The sequence below is a fragment of the Onychomys torridus genome, chromosome 13, assembly GCF_903995425.1.
Source record: "Onychomys torridus chromosome 13, mOncTor1.1, whole genome shotgun sequence".
Lineage (NCBI taxonomy): Eukaryota > Metazoa > Chordata > Mammalia > Rodentia > Cricetidae > Onychomys > Onychomys torridus.
In genome coordinates, this window is record NC_050455.1 from 70,411,118 (window position 1) to 70,433,410 (window position 22,293).

The following is a 22,293-nucleotide window of genomic DNA, read 5'->3' on the forward strand; positions in this document are numbered from 1 at the left end:
ACACGCACACACACACACACATTTGCAAAATTAACTACATATCATTGGGAAAGCATCTCAACTTTAATCACTCATGTTTAATATAGAGTAGAAATATGACTGTTGTAATAAAATTTCAAACACTTGTTCATCCCCTTGGAGAATTATTAAATTAAAGAGAAGAGAAACATTTTAGCCTCTCTGCCTGTGAAGTTGCATTCAAGTATTAATAAGGAGTTAGAAATTCCATGAGAAGGATGTTCTCACTCTCTCGCAAGGCTTCATGCTCGAGCGACTGATGTTTTCTACCTGATTCAAACCCTTCAGTGTGAACAATTGTCCCCTCCGACCCTGTCCACATCTTTCTGTATTCCAGAACATGTCCTTTCCATAGAGCCCCCTGTCGAGGGGGTGAAAGTAAAGTCCACAAAATAGTCATTTCCTCAGGAGCCATCATGGGATGTGTGGGTCTCCTTTAGGCCCAAACTTACTCTGTGTATCAAATATAATTGTCTATCAATTAAACACTACCCTTTAAATGTCCCCCAGGCTCATTCCTAATGTAGAATTAAAGGCTCTGATTCTGTCCCTGTCTGCTCTGCTGACGTATCTGCCAGCTCCCAAGTCATGATTAAATCATGTATCTTACATTCTATCCTTCCTTCTGATTCCAGTTATCATTCACTCATCTTAGATGTGTGTAAATTGTATTCTTTATTTCACATTAGACTGCTAATTATATGAGAAATTAACCATTTTAATAGTTTTTCATCCAATAGAACTATTTAGATGTCCCCTTCATAATGTATCTCTTTAAAATACACTTTTGCATCAAGACTTTACTAAGAGTTTAGGTGTAGTGTGAAATGCCTTTAATCCCAGCACTCAGGATTAACATGAACTGAGCCAAGAGAGGGTCCTGCATCCCTGGTTCCTTCCTTGCACACATGTCTTCTCCTGTTAGAGGCCCTGCCTATCCTCATGGGATCCCTTTCCAATGAAATAGACTCAGAAACTTCGACTAACCTGAGATTACTGGTTCACTAACACATATTGTGGTCTGAACTGACACCCCACAATTAGATTCACTCTTCAAATCTGTAATCGCAGATTCAGCTGCATTGGGAGAGGAGGCTTTAGGAAGAAATTGTGGGTGAAGGAGATGACAGTCAAGATCTAGTCTGTAGACGAGTGGAAGTTCTGTCTCCCTCTCTCTTTCCCACCCCTACAGGAAGGCACCCATCTACAGTCTGGGAACAGACCCTCACCAGAGAATGACTGGCCTTAGGTACTTCAGCCTGCAGCATGGGTCAATGACTGCTGACTATTTAGCTCCAGTCTTTAGTGTTTTGTTACAGGAGCCATGCTGACTGTCTCAGGTTAGTATTATTACAATGAAACACCATGACCAAAGCAGCGCAGGGAAGAAAGAGCTTGTCTGACCTACACCATCATTGAAGGGAGTCAGGACAGGAACTCAAACCTGGAGACAGGGGCCAATGCTGAGCCATAAAGGAGGCTGCTTACTAGCTTGCTTCCCCTGGCTTGCTCAGCCTGCTTTCTTATAGAACTCAGAACCACAAGCCCAGGGATGGCACCACCCACCATGGACTGGGACCTCCTCCATCAATCACTAATTAAGAAAATGCCGTACAGATGAATCTTCAGGAGACATTTTCTCAATTGAGGTTCCTTCCTTTCAGATTATCGAAACACAATCTGAGAATGGAGTAATGCGAGGGGAATTCTGAGTACTTGTGAGAAAACAAGATGTGAGTCTTGTGACCTCAGTTCCTCCATAATACAGAATTGTTCCTGGAATGTGCTTTCGTGCCCCTCCGAGGGTAGCAGACAGGGTGAGTTTGCTATAGATCATCCATTAAAGCTGGCTGTTAGTACTCCTATGCCTCTGTGGAAACACATGTTTCTGCCACTTGCAGCTTGTCCTTGTGCTTGAACACCTTACTCATGTGACTCTTCCTAATGCTCAGACTATAAATTGTCTGATGCTCTGAATACAGTTGGCTATTGCATGAGACTTTAGTTCACCTCGTTTTAAGACCCCACTCACCCAGGTTCATGGCAACAACTAGAGAGGCAACACAGATGACTCAAGCTGACGTGAAAGGTGACCCAAAAATAGCTAACACTGACCATGACAACAGTCACAGGCCTGTGGGTTCTGCCTCAAACATGGGGTTCCAAAACCTCTTTTTGTCAAATCATGTTGAGTCCTTTCTCAAGAACTTCTGCAAAGATCTCTGCTCCTCCATGTCACCCTGTCTTTTTGCAGAGCTGTGGGTATGTCACAATGAACTAAGGAGACATGTGAGTTATAACTGCTGTATCCTTATCTCCATCACTGGGTTCCAGCTGTGGAGTTCTAAAGCATGGGGACAGGAGCGCTGTGCTCTTTCCTCTCAGCTCCTACCTCTAACCCTGTAGTAAAACTCTTTCCTAGACTCACTCTCCTATTGTTTGAAGTAGAGAGACAAAGGACCCAGAAGCCACTGGCCTGGGGTTGCTTTTGTGGTTGTGGTTTGTCAAGTACCCTGGCCCTCACTTATGTTCACCTGACAGGAGAGGAAACTTCTCTGTTCTCAGGGACCTCACAGTTCCCAAATCAGCTGGTGGCTTTGTTTGCTTTTTATAGTTATTTATGTCATAATTTATTAAATTAAAACAAAGGAGACCTTGTGTGATGTTGTCCTTTGTTGATCGATTTTCGGTGCCCAGGATTATATTAACGCAGTAATTGAAATCATTTGGTATTTGCATAAAGTAATTCTCTGTCATTGGTAGATTGGTAAGAGGAATAGGATTAGAAAAATATTCCCTTTCTATTACAAATAACTAACACAAATTCTGAGGAAGAAATAGAATGGACATAATCCCGAGTCTTAAAGTAACAAATTAAAACTTTCAAATTTTCACTAATTCACTGAGTTATCTTGTATTAGTAAAAGTTAGTGTTTCTGTTTCAGTATTGCATGTGTATAGACATTTCTGTGAATGAAATGTTGCATCTCTCTTCTCTAAGTTAATTGGAGCAACAACTGATTGTTTTGTTTTGTTCTCCACAAAGATCTTAGATTTTAATTATACAAACTGGGGTCTGATGAAATTAAATGCTGATTTCAATCTAATAAGAAGTGTCTTTTTAATTCTCCTTCAGACACATTGTAATTCAGCATTTAGTAATAAAGAGGACAATGAAGGAAATTGTAGACAGGAGCCGTGATTCAGCAAGCTGGCCTGTGGAATATATTATTCTCCTCATTATTTAGGCTCTAGACACTAAGCAGAGGCCTGTTCCATCCACATGTCTGCAAACAAAATTATTAATAACAACTTTATATAAATACAATGAATAGTATTTACTAAAACTTCCCTAGAGCTGGGTGTGGAACTCTCGGCACCTAGGAGGTTCAGGCAGGAAGACTGCTTTTAGTTTAAAGACAATGTAGCCTGTTGAATGGGTCCCAGCTAGCCAGGTCTACACAGCAAGATGCCATCTCACCGAAAAAAAAGTTAATCCATCAAAATGGTAAGATCGTGAAAGCTGAAGGGAATTCATTAGCAAATAACTACAGTTCAGTTCTAACTCTGTAGTGCTGGTTGCTCTCTCACAGAGTTGAGGGTAGCCTTGAGCTCTGTTCCTCTGCTCTGAGTCTGAGATTGCCAACTGTCCTTAGACTAGACCTGTACCTGCATCATTGCCTGTTGCTGCAGAGTGCTGGGTATCCCTGGTGCAAACTCAGTGGCTCAGAAGCCTGTACTTTCCACAGTATTCTGGGTGATGTTGGACAGTAGCTCCAGAAACCACACTTGATAGCCCAATACCCTAATTTAATTCCATCTTCAGATCCTAGCTGTGTCTACAACCCTAAGTGAGACTTCCTTGGTTCCCAGGGAAAGTTGTGCTTCACTGTATCTTTGCCTAGTTTTTCATATCTCTTCATAGACCTGTACTGTCTAGTAGACACTGTTGGAAAGAGCTCATCAATACCTCTCCTGACCCCACTGACCTGTGGGATCAATGACTGGTCATGCATTTTGCCCACTGTTGCATCCTGATGTCTAATATATGTACACAGTGTGGTGCTGTAATAAATATTACTGCTACAATAATGTTTTCCTTGGCATTTTAACTACATTCCTCTTTAGAGTAATGACCACCCATTTGATGATAAATGAAACGCTAATGGGATGACACATGACTTCTCTTATCCCAACCCTAAATGACATGATGGTTTCATTTGCATCATTCCTTATATACTTAGAAACACCATGTCCTACTTTAAAATTCATTGTCTAGCTGGCTTCTTACCCACAATATCTTGTGTATATGCATTTTATGTTTGTCAACCCCTGCACTACTCTGGGTCAGCTGAAGGGCACAGATATTCAAAGCTCATGGTTTGGGATTCGTGGAACCTTGGGACTGTATTCAATCATAGATATGGAACTCACAGAGCCTTGGAATGTGGTTAGTGGTGGTCAATGGTAAAATACCAGTCTCTTAAGCATGGTATGATTGCTTAGCTCTCGAGTGCTATTCCCCAAAGGACACGGGCCTTAGTCACTGTTCTATTGTGAGGAGATACCATCGCCAATACAACTCTTAGAAAATATTTAATTGGGGGCCTGCTTACAGAGTCAGAGGTTTAGTCTGTTATCATGACAGCAGCATGGTGGCAGAGAGCATGGTGGCAGATAGACATGGTGCTGGGAAAAGTAGCTAAGAGCTACATCCTGATCGGCTGGCCCAAAGAGAGGGAGTGATACTGGGCCTGGCATGGGCCTTTGAAACTTCAAAGCTCACCCCAAGTGACACACCCTACTCAAAATAAGGCCACATCTATTCCAACAAGGCCACACTTCCTAATTCTTCTAATCCTTTCAAAGAGTTCTACTCCCTGGTAACTAAGCATTTAAATATGGGGGCCATTATTATTCAAACCAATACAACACCATTTGGATTTTTTCATGTATCGTCCCCCTTTTATATTCTATTTGTTCAATTTATTTTCAGAAATTTGAATACATTTGACTCAGGAAAGGTCTGATGTCACCAGCACTGGAAGCTAGGACCTGAAAATTCTTAGTGTAGGAACAGCATCAAGAGTACAGAGCAGTGGTTCTCAACCTGGGGGTCAAGACCCCTTCGGAGGGTCAAAGGACCCTTTGACAGGGGTCACCTATCAGATATTATGCATATCAGGAGTTTATGCTATGCTTCCTAACAGTAGCAAAACTGCAGCTATGAAATGGCAATGAAAATAATTGTGTGGTTGTGGGTCACCATAACATGAGGAACTAGTTATATTAAGTGGTCTCAACCTTAGGAAGGTTGAAAACCACTGAGGTAGAGGCACTGATGAAGTGATGAATTCCTTAGTAATGTTGAGCTTTTCCTATACTTTTCAAAATCAAATCTCATGGTTATGGGTTCTTTACCAGCACTTGGGTGCTACACTTGTCTGTTTTCCTTCAGAAGCTCTCATGTGACCTTGCAATTGACTCTTTCTAAAACTGCCATGATGTGCACAAATAACATAATGGGACATAAACTTAACAAATTATCAAGGACAGGAATCAAGGCTTAACAAACCTCACATCTCAATGTTTAACAAAGGCATCTCCTGAGGACTCTTCACTGATCACGTTGGCAAAATGCTACCATAGTGGGTAATTCTAAGTAATTCTTTCTCAGTAGAGAACCACTAGGTGCCATGACTGAGTAAACAAGAACTGTGGGGTATCTGTGAGACCCAAGAACTTGCCGGACTTATGGAAGGGATGGCATTCTTTGGTGTACTGACTGGTTTTGTGTCAACTTGACACAAGCTAGAATCATCATAGGGGAAGGATCCACCTCTAGGGCATTTTCCCAATTAGTGATCAATGGGGAAGGGCCCAGCACATGGTGGGTAGTACCACCCATGGGCTGCTGGTTCTGGGTTCTATAAGAAGGTGGGCTGAACAAGCTACAGGAAGCAAGCCAGTAAGTTGCTCCCCATCCCCATGACCTCTGCATCAGCTTCTAACTCCAGGATCCTGCCCAGTTTTGAGTTCCTGTCCTGACTTCCTTCTGTGATGAACAGCAATGCTGAAGTGTAAGCTAAATAACCCTTTCCTCCCCAACTTGCTTTTTGGTTATGGTGTTTCATTGCGGCAATAGAAACTCTAAGACATTTGGTTATCATAGTTGGGCTTTTTGTTAGATTGTTTTAATCACAGTGACAAAATACCTAAGCAAATCAATTCAGAGTGGAAAAGACTTGTTTGGGCTCATGGTGCCCAAGGTTTCAGTCTATTGTCAATTGGCTACACTGCAGTGGAGCATGGTATTACAACTAGATCATGTGGCAGAGGAGGCAGCTCACCCCATGGGGTCAGGAAAGCAGAAGACCAGGATGGAGTTGGGTGATACATACCCTTCAGAGTCATGTCCCAAACCACCTCTTTCTGACCTGCCCCCAGCATCTAATAGCTGGATTTATGCACTGGTGAGGTTAAAAGCCTTATCACCCAGTCCCTTTCCATGCTGCTGCCAGCTCAGGATCAGAACTTTCTGCATCACTCTGACCATGTACCAAACAAAAAGCAACAACAGACAGCAATGTCCATTGTGGTGGCTGGTCACATTGCATCTGCACAGAAAATGGGATTGAACTATCAAACCTCAAGGCCCACTGTCTTAGTTGGGGTTTCTATTGCTGTGAAGAGACACCATGACTAGCAACTCTTATAAAGGGAAACATTTACTTGGGAGATGGCTTACAGTTCAGAGGTTTAGTCTATTATCGTCATGATGGGAAGCATGTCAGAATGCAGGCAGACATGGTGCTGGAGAGGTAGCTAAGAGTTCTACATCTGGATCAGCAGACAGCAGGAAGAGAGAGAGACTAGGCCTGGTTTGAGCATCTGAAAACCTCAAAGCCCATTCCCAGTTACATACTTCCTCCAACAAGGCCACACCTCCTAATAGTGCCACTCCCTGTGGACCTACCTACAGGGGCTATTTCATTCAAACTACCACCCTCACCATCAGCAATTCATTTTTTCTATTGAGGTACCACCTTCTAAAAGTTTCCCAACATTCAAACCATAACAGCCCCCCAAAGCATATATCCATCTCATAATACTCCACAGCACTGAAAGGAGAATGAAATAAAAACAATACCAAAACCTAGAAGGCAAACACTAAATCTTGTAGTTCCATGTCTAGTATCCATGATACATGATGGTAGGGTGTGGGCTCCAAGTTGGCAAGCCTTGACACCATGGCTTCTCTCTCTCTCTCTCTCTCTCTCTCTCTCTCTCTCTCTCTCTCTCTCTCTCTCTCTCAGAGTATCTTGTTCTGCTCACTGTCTGCAACTTGGCAGATGACCCTTGCCTTCTTCAGGCCTCTTCAACTTCGCTTCCACAGATCTCTGCGTCCCCCTTCCAAGGGCTTCCAACAGGGTTGCTGACCAGGTCACACACTGTTTACCCTCCCATGCTTCCCTCTGATATGCTGGTAGATGCCTCTATGACCCTGTGAACCTTGCATTCTCCATGTCCAAAGAACCAGCATCATGTGGCTGGATGCTCTGCTGTTTGTGTGATGGCTAGAGACCTCCATATTCTTGTCTAGGTAGGTCAGTACTCTCTTCCCAAAGCAAAACCTTCCAAATGGGTGTGGACTTCTAACTGTGAAGCTTAGCATGGATAATGTCTTGCAAATATCCAATATGCCCCCACAGCATCTTTCCCATGGTGTAATGCACTAATATTTTGTCACTTAAAGTAATTCTTAGCTGAGCAGTGGTGGTGCAGATCTTTGATCCCAGCACTCTAGAGGAAGAGGCAGGCAGATCTCTATGAGTTAGAAGCTAGCCTGATTCCAGGACAGCCAAAGCTACACAAAGAAAACTTGTCTCGAGAAAAACAAATTATTCTTTAAGAATTTCATTCATGTATACAATAATACATGATCATCACATCTGCCCTCAACCTTTCCCCTTTGACCCCTTGTTGGTCCTCCCAAAATGTTTTCCTTCAAATGTCATGACCTTAGTGATTGTGACATGAAATTGGAAGTACAGTTAGTGCTGCCTATATGCATGTGGGTTTGGGTATAGGTATAAATACAGGAACATGTTCAACCTACCAGTGGCAAGCCCCCAATGAAGCTATCAACTGCCAATAGCTGTTCAGCTAGGGGTGGTACCTTGTGAGCATCCATCCCTCCATCCATCTATGGAGGTATGTTGGTGACTAGTTTGACTTTGTGTGGGTTTTTTTTAAACAGTGGGAGAGACCTTGGCAGGTTTGAGCCAAGATGCCCCATGGTGGGTGAGGGAGATGCTCCACACAGACATGGTAGGCAGCAGCCAAGGGGGCATGGTGGAAAGTCACTCACACCATGCAGACACAGAACCCATGTGGAAAGTTTTATTGGGGGAAAGGGAGAAGGGAATTGATGGAAAGCAGGCAAGGACTGAGAGAAGAAGAAGAGAAAGAGAAAAGAGAAGAAAGGCCTTGCAATACCTCATGGCAAGAGAGAGGAAGAGGGAGGGTTCTTAAAGGGGGCTTTACATAGGATGGCATTGTCAGGCGGGCCTGGCAGGTCTGAATGCTAACATGGATAACCACATTGGGAGTCATGAATGCAGTGACTATGTCATGTCTAGAAGACAGCATTTCACAGTGCCTCTCTCTCTCCATCCACCAGTACCCACATTCTTTCCTCTTCCTATTCTTCATGATCCACGATTAATTTCTTTTCATGGTGCTAATATCTCTACCAATCATGTCTTCTTGGTCCTGGTTTTAAACTGGATCCTATTATTGACAAACTACAAGTTTTAAAAATCCTTCTGCTCTGCATTTGGTTCCTGATTCTCACTGCAAATATGGATTAAAGCACCTGGCAATTACCATGCCAGAATCTGAATGCTGTACCATCACCACCTTCAAATTCCCTCCAACTCATTAATTGGTCCATCAGCTTTTAAAGTTAGCTGTCTTCATTAGGGTTTCTACTGTTGTGAAGAGACACCTTGACCACAGCAACTCTTATAAAGGAAAGCATTTAATTGGGGCTGGCTTACAGTCCAGAGATTCAGTCCATTATCATCATAGTGGGTTTTGGTGGTATACAGGCAGACATGGTGCTGGAGAAGTAACTGAGAGTCCTACATCTTGTAAGCAACAGAAAATGGACTGAGACACTGGGCAGTATCTTGAGCATATATGAAACCTCAAAGCCAGCCTCCACAGTGACATTTTTCCTCCAACAAGACCACACCTCCTCCAACAAGGCCACTCCCTTTGGGGTCATTTTCTTTCAAATCCACCACATCAGCCTTACACAAAGTCTCAGATCATAGGCAAAAATATAGCTAAGTTCTTTCTCAGAATAGACTTCAGTTTCCAATAGCCCTGTATGTCTGGGAAACTAGGAAAGGGTAAGAGCAAGACATACCCTTCAAAGTTATACTCACAGTAACTTCCCAAAACAGTCTCCACCTCCTAATAGCTATTCATCTGGGAACTCATCAATGGATTGATCTATTGAGATGGTCAACATTCTCATAATCCAATCACCACTTACTGGCACCAGCCCTAGGTCTTATGCTTCAATGCATTAGCCTTTGGGAGCATTTTCTCTACAAAACAGCAGTTACATTAGAAATGTATTAATCTATTCTGATATGAAATTTTTTGTAAAATTCTATTTTTTCTTATGTAGGTCTTCATGTTTGCACAAAAAGGTCAATGAGATATCTATTTATGGAAATGGTCCTAGTGCATTGTTATAACTTGTTTTTTGTCCTCTTAGACAATCATCTAAAACTATATTAATGTTTATCTTCTAGTACTAAGTGTTCTGTGGCTCCATGTATATCATGAATCAAGAGTAACTTTGTACTAATCAACATGACTCAGTCCAAGAAATTCTCTGAGTTATTCAATTTTTTTCCATAAGCAGGTTAAAATAGTTTCTTCCATAGTAATCAAATTTTCACATTTTATTGGATTTTAGGATGACATAAGATAATATGCGAGAAATCTTTTCCTCCAGGTGGCCTCCTCCAAGGAGAGAAAAGGGTAGAAGGGGCAGGGGGCACATGAAGTAGGGTCTTAGCCATGAACAGAACAGGTGTGCCTCAGTTAACCCAGGAATAAGCCGGATGTTCTGACATTCAAGTCCAGTGCAGGCAAGGTCTGGTCTGAGAGCGTTGCTGGTGTCCCATTTGTCTTGCCTCCTGAACATGTCATGATCTAGAGAACCACAGTGGAGGAGGACAAGGAACACAGGTGACTGGTGTCCCTTCAGACCTCCTTTTCCTTTACTTCACTGACAAAAATGCAGTCAGCCTTAAAGTCCTTCCCCCTCTGGAATCCAACCAGGTCTTCCCCTTTCCTCTGGGATCCTTTTCCCCAAGTCCCTCTGGGCTTTTCACACCCACTCTCTGTGATGGTTAGTCTTCACTGTCAGCTTCTTATGATCACCATGGAAATGTGTTTCTAGGTATGACTATAAGGATGCTTCCAGAATGCTTTAATAGAGCAGAGGAAACTCATCCCACATGTGTGTAGCACCCATCCATGGACTGGCAACCCAGACTGCATAAGAAGAGAGAGTGGTTTGAGCATCAGTACTCATTTCTCTCTGCTCCCTCTTTGTGGATGCTCTGTGACCAGCTGCCCTGCGCTCCTGCAGCCACTCCTTCCTCACCATGACCGTACCTCCAACAGCCAAGGTAACCTTTCAAGTTGCTTTATATCAGATGTTTGGCCACAGAAACACGAACAACCACTTCATAGAAACCTCAGCATGCTTTTTGTTTGTTTATTTGGACATTTGTTTATGAGACAAGGTCTCAGGTAGCCCAGGCTGGTCTGGAACTCACAAAGTAGACAAGGCTTACAGACTTGCACCAGCGTGCTCCATCCTGGGTGTGGTTTTTGTTATTCAGTGTGACTCTGCTTCCAGTTCTCATTGGATTCACATCACACGTAACACAATGTTTAAACTTCCTGGCAAGTCCTCTTAGCCTTGGAAGCCTGTTTTTCCCAGCAGCCTTAGTTGCTTCCGGGCTTGTCAATGCACCTGGTATCCTTGGGTATTTCATACTGGCCTCCTGACACTCCCACTGGCAAACCATGTTTATGTCTTCTGTGATTTATTTTTTTAGCCAGACCCATTGCTCCCAAACTAGCATCACTCCAGGTGCTAATATTCATGTTTCACGTTGAGAATGCCTTGCTCAACACCCAGCAGGGGCACGACACAAGGTGGTCCAGTATTTCAAGCTTACCTCACATCTTGGAATTTTCTGTCTTAACCTGCTTCACAATTCATTAGCACCGGTTTGCTCATGTGACTTATCTCACCTCATCATTGCACAAAGAGTCCCAAGCATTGTCCTCACCCACTGCCTCAGTTTCCACTACCATGTGGGCCATACTGAAGATAGTCAGTGTCCTGGCTAGTTTTGTGCCAACTCAACACAAGCTAGAGTCAATTGAGAGAATGCCTCCATAAGATTCTGTAGGGCATTTTCTTAATTAGTGGTTGATGATGGAGGGCCCAGTCTACTGTGAGTTGGGCCATCCCTGGGCAGGTGGTCCTGGATTCTATAAGAAAGCAGGCTGAGCAAGCCAGTAATCAGCACCCCTCCATGGCTTCTGCATCAGCTCCTGCCTCCAGGTTCCTGCCCTGCTTGAATTCTTGTCTTCCTTCAGTGATGAACACTGATGTGGATGGCACATGTAAGCTTTTGTTACCAAGTTTCTTTGGTCATGGTGTTTCATCACAGCAATAGCAACCCTACCTAAGATAGTCAGTAAATAGTCACTGGATGAAGAAAGAAAACAAGGCTCGTTTCTAGGTGTAAGTGTTTAGATGAAACAGCTCAGTGCTTTTCTCTCCTATTCTCATGTGTTGGTGTTTAGTCATTGTTCATAGTGCTTGGTCTCATATAGACAATTGCTTTCCAGTAGATCCTATGTTTATTCATGCTATGATCATTCCCTCCATTCAGTGTCCAACCCTATTTTCTCCTCCTATACTCCTCCCTTAGTTATCCTGCTGCTTTCCTATTGCAGAGTTTTCCTGTGTGTGTGTGTGTGTGTGTGTGTGTGTGTGTGTGTGTGTGTGTGTGTGTGTGTGTGTGTAGTTTTATGGGACTGTAAAGAACTCTAAAGGCCACAAATGAAAGAAAACACACACTGTCTCTCTCTCTCTCTCTGTCTTGTTCTGCTCAACATAAGGATCCAAGTGGAAACACCTTTCTGTCAAATGTAGTGGACATGGCTGGACCATCAGAGTGGGCTCTCGGGAATTTGGTAAGCTGACTGGAAGTCACCAGGGGTACATATCCAAGTGTGGACTGAGCTGTGGCTAGAGATCAGGTGAGAGCAGGCAATTCAAAGTTGGTCTTCTGTTTGGGGGAACAAATGATATATAATTCTAAGGATTTCCAACTTTATGTTTGACAGTTTGCTTTTTGGCTAAAAAAACAAAACTGTGGATTTGTAACACTTCTGTTTATATTTGTGGTTAGCACTGCCCTGCATGTAGAAATACCTAGTTACCTTCCAGGGAGTATGGCAGTTCTGCCACAAACTTTGAAACATGTCAAAGCCCATAGCTCTTGTGCACAGAGCTGGCATCACCACAGGTGTTTTGGAAGGATGCCTCAGCAGGATTCACTTATTTCTACTGAACTATTGAGGTAGAGGTTTCTGCGACTATTACTCTTTCCTTTGAAGAGAAGGATTGCTCTTCCATAGCAATATGTGTTGAGCAACTGGTGAGAGAGTTGGTCAGACAGCAGAGTCTTGATCCTGAGAACTTGGACCTTTAAGTTAGCACACATGTACTCTTGACTTCGTGTGCAATCCCCTTCTCTCCTGCTGAAGACGAAGCGTGGTTGTTCAAACCTTCTTCATTTTTGTTTAGAAACAAAAAATTTACCATTTCCAGCCATTTATTTCCTATCTTAAAATAAAGCAGCCAGGATGTCTCCTACCCTGCTTTTGATGTAAACTACCTAAAGGAATGTGCATTTGTGAGGGACAAGTTGACGCACACCTGAAATCCGCAGACTGCAGAGACTGAGGCGAGCAAGCAGGTGTTCTGTGCCAGACCAGGCGATAGAGAAACTGTCTCAGAAAAGCACACAAGTGAACACACACCCAGTCTTCCTCCTGCAACTCTTGTGTTGCTCATGTAACACTCAGCTGTCGTTGATGCTGAAGCAGCAGTGTAGGTAAGCTAAGGACACCAGAGAGCACCTGTAGATGCCAAAGGTGTGCCTCTGTTTAGCTGAGGGTGACATGGGACCCTGCCCTTTGTGGAGAAAAGGGAAGAAAGGCAATAAAATGAGCCATGAAAGCATGGGTCTTGGAGGCAGGCATCCATCCACACTATTCTGTCTGTAATGCTGCTGGGAAGTTTGGAACCGGTCACTCCAGCAGCCTTCCAGTGGAGTGTGCGCACGTGCCTTTGAATAGCATTTATTAAATTTACTTGAATCCCATGGAGGAGCACTATTCTGGAGTGCTATTTAAAGCAAGGCATCAGCAGTAACAGAGCCACCACAGTGACTGGGGACTTCTCAGGCTTGTTAGCTCCAGGCTGCACACACCAAGGAACAGAGCAGAGCACTTCAGAACTTCTGTATAGAAACAGCCATCACAGGTCAGCACAGCCAGACTCTTCTCAGGAGGGCCACATGAAAGCTCAGTGCCACAGGGAAACCAACTGGTCCCAACATGCTGTAGATGGAAGGCAAGAGCAGCTGGTTACTCTTTACTGACTTACCTGATACATAAACAGATGTAAATTCATCACTACAGGTACTTACATTAATGTCTCTCTTCCTTCTTTCTCTGATCGAAGTGATTTCTCCTGTAAAAATCTCACAGAATAACGTTAGGACATATGACCTTTCCCCAGAGAAGAGAGATTAGGTTCTCTTTAGACCAATCTATTCAGATAAATATCATGACCCTGGCGGGAATAAGACTTAAAAACCTGACCATCTGGAGAGACTGGGAGCGAAGGACTAAGGAGGGGAGGAAGAAAGAGAGATTTAGGACATCAGCACTCTAAGGAAGAGTTAACTGCAGACATTTCTATGACAATGACAAAACAGAGCTGACTCCAAAGCCTTGCAAGGGACATCAGAGCATGAAGTCAGATCCGTAAATGGGAGGAGGAAAAATCTGCACTTGAATTCCATTATGAGTTGGCACTTAAACATTTTAGTAGCTTTGGGAACAGTTGAAATTTGTGTAACTAAATTAAAACTAAGTTAAAAGTCTGCAAAACCAAACTAGTAGTCTCCAGCTTTGTAGAATTCTATCCTTAACTTCACAAGGACAGAAAGTTAGTAAAACCATTTTCATTATCTTCATAGGAACTTACATTGTTAATTGTTTGAACTGAGCTTGGAGGGGGTGGAGATGAATGTGTGATATAAATATTGCCCATAAAGAATGGGGATATAGACACCAGGAACATGAAAAAAAAAATTTCAGGCTATATCCATCAGCCTAAGGAGCCCCCAGAGGACAGAGTGTCAAGCCCCCTCTCAGAGCTGTTTCTCATGGGTCACCTGGAGAAGGAGGGTCTTGCTGTGCTCACCGGCAGTTCCCAACCCCATCTGAAGTTGTTTCTTTTGCCATGGGCATCTCTGCTGCTAGTGTCCTCCTGCTTTCACTACTAGAGTTTAATGGTGGGACTCTGTGGCCCACAGACATCCTCTCCCATCATATACACCAGCCTATGAAATATCATGGAAATATCAAAATGTTTTAATGTAATATGGGGAAGATAAGAATATTAAGAATGAAAGAAAGAAAGAAAGATGGAAGGAAGGAAGGAAAAGAGAGAGAAAGAAAGAAAGAAAGAAAGAAAGAAAGAAAGGAAGGAAGAAAGAAAGAAAGAAAGAGAAAGGAAGGAAGGAAGGAAGGAAGGAAGGAAGAAAGAAAGAAAGAAAGAAAGAAAGAAAGAAAGAAAGAGAAAGGAAGGAAGGAAGGAAGAAAGAAAGAAAGAAAGAAAGAAAGAAAGAAAGAAAGAAAGAAAGAGAAAGGAAGGAAGGAAGGAAGAAAGGAAGAAAGAAAGAAAGAAAGAAAGAAAGAAAGAAAGAAAAAGAAAGAAAGAAAAAAGAAAGAAAGAAAAGAAAAGAATACCCAAACTTACTGCTCCTGTGAGAATTTGCTCCTAAGAAGCTGAGCTATTTTGGAGCTTGAAGCAGGAAGTAGAAGTTTTTATTTATTATCAGAAAACCAAAGTTGTTCCACCAGAAGGGAGTTTCAAATAAACATAACACTTCAGAAAAGAAGATTCCTTAAAGTGTGCTGTGTTAAATGAATGGAACCAATAAGTCACTGTGAGCTGCTCAGTAGATTGAAAAAGACTGGGAAGCAAAGAGCCCCCTGGGAGAGTGTGTGTTTCATTGGATAATTAAGGAAAAAATTGCTTTGCTTTGTTGAAAAACAAATACTCATTATACACAAATCAAAGGCTTTCAGAAACTTCCAGAAAGCAATAAAAAATATGACTGAACTATCTACAGCAAAATATTCCAGGAACTGTTTTTAGGCTTTTAAAATACCATTGAAACTGTTGAGGAACAGCACTTTTTCTTTCTATTTGATAAGGAAAACACTTTTGATTCTACTAAGACGTTGCCCCTGCTTGCGCTTAGTTTGTCTTTCTACACAAAAAGGCCAAGTTTGAACACAGCATCTGAAACAGCTCTACTGATCCATGATCATGTGCCTCACAGTCTGTGTATACAAGTCAGTGGCTTATTTCACTGACCAGGACGGCCGTCTACAGAGAGCCATGCAGAATAGCACTGTTTTAGATTTTAGCATCCCAGACTTGTAAGACTGAAGGACTTGCTGCTCCTACTTCCCCTCCTGGGGCCTTACTGGCTCCACCCACATCTTTACTCTGTGTGTGGTAAAGGTGGCAAGTCATCAGGCCAAGTCCCAGGCAGGGTCCTGGAGGACACAGAAGAAGAAACAGGCTGGCCTCCTTCAGCATCGCCATGAAGGGCCCATGGCACAACAAAGAGACTCCTTTTCCTTTCCAAAATTATTGTATTGATTTTATTTTTACATTGTGTGGTAGGGGCCATGTGTGTACTGGTGCCCTCAGAGACTGCAGAGAGTAAGGAATCCTCTGGACCTGGTGATGTGAGCAGTGAGAACCAACCTTTGGTCCTCTGCAAGAGCAACAAGGGCTTTTAATCACTGTGATACCTCTCCAGCCTCCAGGAGCTATTTCTGCTTATGTTGTGAATCATTCTAAAACTTCTCCCTGTGTCCTTGGAAGATGTCTAATGAGAGAACACTTTCTCAACACTAACACTATCCCAGAATTAAAATGCACAGTTTTGGAGTGTTACCCAGAACTCCCCTGTTCTCTGGTTTCTGGCTCTGCATTTTTCTGTGAGTTTCCATGCATCTTTGCTTCATTTTAAGAGCTAGATATTGAATGAAAGAAGTAGACCATGTATCTGAGATGTGTATGTGCATGTATGCTTGCCAATATATGTCTCTGTGTGTGTACATTTGGTTAGTGTCCATGTATCTGTGGGAATGCCTGTGTCTACATACATGATTACTCCTGGGTGTGGCTGTGTGTGCATATGTGTGCACACAAGTAGTGTATGTCTGTTTCTTGTGTGGGCATGAGTGTTTAAAGCATGCATGTGCATGGGCATACACCTTTGTGTTTCTATATGTACCTATGTATACACATGCACACATATACATATCCACTTATGTGTGTGGACTTATGTGTAAGTCTGTATGTGTATGTGTATGCATATGCACGTGTTTTTCTGGGTATATGTGTATTTCTGCGTACATTGGTATATACATAGGTGGATACATATGTGAAAACATATGTGTGCACCCGTGTATGCATGTGCATTTGTGTGCTCTGATGTGTGTATGTGTGTGTGTGTGTGTGTGTGTGTGCATGCACGCTTATGTCAGTATAAGAGGCAGATGAGTAGCTTCCACTGAAATGTCCTTTTTTAGAGTTCAGAGAACAGGCCTGTTGGGCCAGGAAGATGGAACTCTTCCTCTAGAATAATAACTGCAACAAACCCATGAATCAGTTCAGGGTGGTCTTGCCATTCCCTGAGACTGCCCAAATGTGAGATGAAATTCCACTCCTTTTTATTCTAGAATCAACTAAATTTAAAACGGAAAAGGCAAAGTGCAGTGTTCCCTTCAACTTACAAATTAGTTTTCTTACAGTATCTCTTAGCAGCTGTGAAATGGGAAAAATTAAGTCAAAGGTGATTCTAAATTTTCTACACTCAGATGCCTAAATATCAAGTGACTTTTAAGAGTATTGAACTCTGAGGCTCCTATCATTTTATTACTTTGTGTACATCCTGTTTCAGATTGGTATGCCAGAGAAATTCCTATTGGAGATTGAAACGGCTGGTGAGTGACACCGAGTTGTCACTTATGAAAATGTAGAGCATTTGGTACGCCCACTTCATCTTCAGGGTTGAGAGAGCATGCACAGAGGAGTCACAGCGAACTGTCAGGTGTTCAGATTCTCCTACCATCTGTCCCATCAGCTGTGTGAGTCGTGCATTTCAAGAGCTTCTCTGCCACGCAGTACTCTCCAGGTCAGATACAAAATGCCAGGCTCCTTTACTTCAGGCCCTTATCCATTGTGCCGGAGCTAACCTAGAACTCCAAACACTGTCAAAAGAAGAAAACTCTCTGAATGTGTGAGTAACAAAGCCTCTCCTTGTGTGGCGGGGACTTCACTGTCAGCTAGATCAGATACTGCACCACTAGGACCCTAGTGAGACACAAGGTCTGTGAGGGTGTTTCCAGTTGGAATTAACTAAGATAAGATATGTGCTTTGCCCGAAAGCCCTGCCAGATGTAGACCTGGGGTGGGGGTGGGGCCAACAAAAATTTGGCCTACTACATGGTCCCATAAATATCTCTTGTCTTTGTCAGATGGAATTGGGATATGTTTTGCATTTTCTGAACTGGCCTCTGTGTGAGATATATGTTCTAGTTCATGTTGTCAACTTGAAACAGCCTTGGGTCACCTGAAAAGGAAGTCTCAATTGTGGTATTACCTAGGTTGTATTGGCCTTTGGAGTATATCTGGGAGGGACTGTCTTCATTACGACTTGATGTAAGAAAGCCCAACCCACTGTGGGCAGAACCATTCCCCATGCAAGGGATCCTTGGCTATATGAGAAGCTAGCTGAGCACTGGCCTATGAGTGAGTTAGCAAACAGCATTCCTCTGAGGTTTGTGTTTGAGTTCCTGCCCTGACTTCCCTTAGTGATAGAAGTGTATTATTTCTTGCACCTGTGATCCAGATAAACCCTGTCCCCTTCTAAATTGGTTTTGGTCACAGTATTTTATCACTGCAAAAGAAAAGCTGCTATCACTATTTGCTACAACTCCAGCTGCCCAGAGAACACAAGCTGCTCTGAGAGGCAGGGCATCATGAAGGCCTGAATCCGAAGGTTAGAAGACTGGCATCTGGTGTGAGATCCCTGGTGGGGCACAAAAGAACCCAAGCTGGGCCTAGAACTGTAGAAGGAGAGAGACAACGCATCAGGGCAGTTACATGCAAAGGGTATTGATCATCTCAGCAGATCCTTAGGCTAAAGAAAGCCAGTTTCCCAGGGTAGTGAGAGCAGTTACAAATGGCACAAGAAAATGAATAAAATACTGGGGTATTGTTTGGAATTAGAGTTACTGATGTGAGTTCATAGTTTTCCATGTGGACAGACTAGGTGTCCTCATGGATAGATGTACAGACACGTGTGAAGGGACACATAAATGTCATACTCAGCAACAAACTGCCAGCTCCAGCTCCCAATATGAGACCCTCAATGCTGGGATCATGGTTTCAATAGCAGACTTTCCAATAAGACACACCAACGTCCAGGAGAAATGGCTGGCTTGAGGCTGGAGAAGTAAACAGCAGAGAGAAGCCTGGTGTGGTGTTCTATGCTTGCAGTCCCAGCACTTGGGAATTGGAGGCAGAAGGGTCAAACATTCATGCCCAGTAATATATATATATATGTGTGTGTGTGTGTGTGTGTGTGTGTGTGTGTGTGTGTGTGTATATATATGTATGTATGTATATACGTATGCTTTGAGGCCAACCTGGGCTACATGAGGCCTGGACTCAATAAAACAAAAGAAAGTACAAATGAAGCACACTTTGGTAGAAAGAAAGTGCTCAGCAAATGGTGGGGTTGGGACCAGAGGACAGAGAGGTCAGTGAAGGGCACACCTGCCTAAGTGTAAGATGCAGTGACTTTGAATGAAGATTGACAAGGAAGGATATTCATAACCTGCTAACTGAAACATGAACTGTGCATGTGTGTTTAGATGGACTATTAATTTTTAAGATGACAAGAAATGGGATATTGAAGCTACTTATATTTATGCACAAAGTACTTAACTGAAAAGCTTTCTTGTTAGTTTAGCATGAAAAATGGCAACCCCCGTCATTTGAGTGAGGATGATGACTGTCATAGGCAAATCCCCCTCACTTCTCCAGACAGATGGAGAGGAACACACCGTTACTACTGCCGAAGATGTGTAAATTAAATCTAATTGCAGGCAAATGGCAAGGAAGCCTAGTTTCTATGTGTTCACTGTTCTCCAACTTCTTGAGGTCAGGGAAGGGCTGGAGGAATGTTCTGGACTAGAGGAGACTGAGGAGAAAGGGCAGTGAAAGGCTCTGTGGCTCTGAACTAGCTCTCCTGCTGAATTAGTTGTGTTGCTGTGGAAAAAGACCATGACTAAGGCCACTTGAACAACGAAGAGTTTATTTGGACTTATGGTTCCAGAGAGATTTAGGATTCATTGTGGTAGGAAGGTATGGCTTCGGGCAGGCAGCAGGGCAGTGAATCTTCAAATTTCCCTGGAGTCAGGAACAGCTCCCAGAGTCATGACCTCTGGACAATATGAGGGCCAATGAGAGAATGATTGCAAATGATCTTCTTCTCTGTTGCACTGTTACCTGCTTCTGTGCCCTTGAGGAAATGTGTTTACTCTCAGTATTGTCCATCTGTGGTGACAGATGCGTCACTGCATGATCAATTTGCCAGCTGGTTTTTGGCAGGAAGGGGATGCCACAAAAGACAGCCTTAGGGTGGTTAAAGGTTAAAGGTCTACTAGTGTGATACCCCTACCTCCTTGGAGTTCATTCCTGAACATCCATGCCAGTCCTGGGTCCTCCCCCTCGGGACTGCTGAGCCCTCTCCTTTGGTATATCTCCATTGACATTTTGTCTTGGCATCCACAGGCCAGTGCGACCCTATTGCTTTTTCCTGACGCCTTTCCTTCCTGATTTCCTGGAAGCCATGCTGTGTTTTTACACTGTTGCCAACAGCACGACTGAGTCATAGAAAGCCACTTCTAGTTCCAAATGTCCTGAGTTCTCCATCTTCACCGTCTCTACCCCAGTCACCAGGGACTTGGCTCATCACTGGTTCCATCTCTAGCCTGCTCGGTCTCCTGTGGACCTGGCTAGTCAGCCGGCTCCAGGTGCTGCCATTCCACACCAATTTACCTCCATTTATTCCCTCTGTCAATACATAAGATACAAGTTCAACTTGTTTTATAATTTAAAAAAAACACACCTCAAATAAGCATCTCCCTGTATTCACTAGGAGGAATAAAAAATGATTGCCATTCAAACCCCATATTCAAAGATTAGTGGAGTGGCCACTAAAGTCAATTTTGGTGAGCTAGTGTGGGAACGAAAACATGGGTATCAACTAATCATATAATTCCTCTTCAGCTTAAAAAGTTGAAATTCTCACTGTTTGTTTCCTTTCCATTTATTTTAAGTTTAGAGAGCTCAGTTTATGGATCTACTTTCCTTGAAGTGTGTCCTTGTGCGTTGGATAGATTTTTGTCATCTTGACAAGAATTGGAGTCTTCTGGAAATAGGGGACCTCAGTTGAGAAACTGCCCTCCCACTGGACTGGCCTGTAGGCAAGCCTGTGGGGCACTTTATACTGATGATTGACAGGGACAGACACAGCCCACTGTGGGCAATGCCACCCCTGGGTAGGTGGTCCTGATTTGTGCAAGAAGCTGAATGAAGCATGGGCAGCAAGCCAGTGAGCAGCACTCCCCATGGCCTCTGCTCTAGCTCCTGCCTCTAGGTTTCTGTCCCGACTTCCCTCTGTGATGGATTATAAACTGTAAACTGAAATAAACCCTTTCCTCTTTAAGTTGTTTTTGGTCATGGTGTTTCATCACAGCAACAGAAACCTGTTGGGGAATATTGTTTTTAAGGTGTGTTACTTTTGTTCATGTTGCATTTGTTTAACTCTGGGAAACTGTGTTACTGTGCCTGTCTAAAACACCTAATGGCCTAATAAAGAAAGAACTGGCCAATAGCAAGGCAGGAGAAAGGATAGGCGGGGCTGGCAGGCAGAGAGCACATACAGAAGGAGAGACCTGGGAGGAGAGATCCAGGAGCCAGAGAAGGAGGAGGTCCCCAGGGGCCAGCCACCCAGCTACACAGTGAGCCACAGAGTAAGAGTAAGATTCACAGAAGAGAATGGGAAAAGCTACAACGCAAAAGAGATGGGATAAGTTAAGCAAAGCTGGCTAGATACTAACCCAAGTGAAGGCCGGGCATCCATAACTAAGAACAAGCCTCTGTGTGTGATTTATTTGAGAGCTGGGTGGTGGCCCCCTCCCCGAAAAAACAACATCAGAAACCTAAGACACCTTACATTTGTCTTAAATCATCTAGAAACAAATGAAAAACAGTATTAGTTAACCTAAAATAGGTAGTTAATTATATTTGTGATGAAAATATGCATTATTATTCTTCAGTATTGTGACTTCTGTAAAACCCTGGGTCTCTGTTCATTTTGTTATATCCCTATTATCTAAGGTGCCTCTCAAAACTCAGTCCTAGAAGTAATAAGAAAGCTCACCTGTGTGTGTGCTGACTAGTCTTATATCAGCTTGACACAAAAAGCAGAGTTATATGAAAGGAGAGAAACTCCGTTGAGAAAACGCCTCCATAAAATCTGGCTCTAGGACGTTTTCTGAAGCATGAACCTAATTAGTCTTATGAATAAAAACCAGGAGTCAAATATTGGGGCAATAACTGAAAGATCAGAGAAGCAAAGGAGCAGCCACTAGTGACTTCTTAACTCTCTGAATCGTAAGACTGAAAGCTCATGAGATTCTGTTTCCATCCACCTTGTATTCCTGTCTCCACCTCCCGATTGTGCTGGAATCAAAGGCGTGAACCTC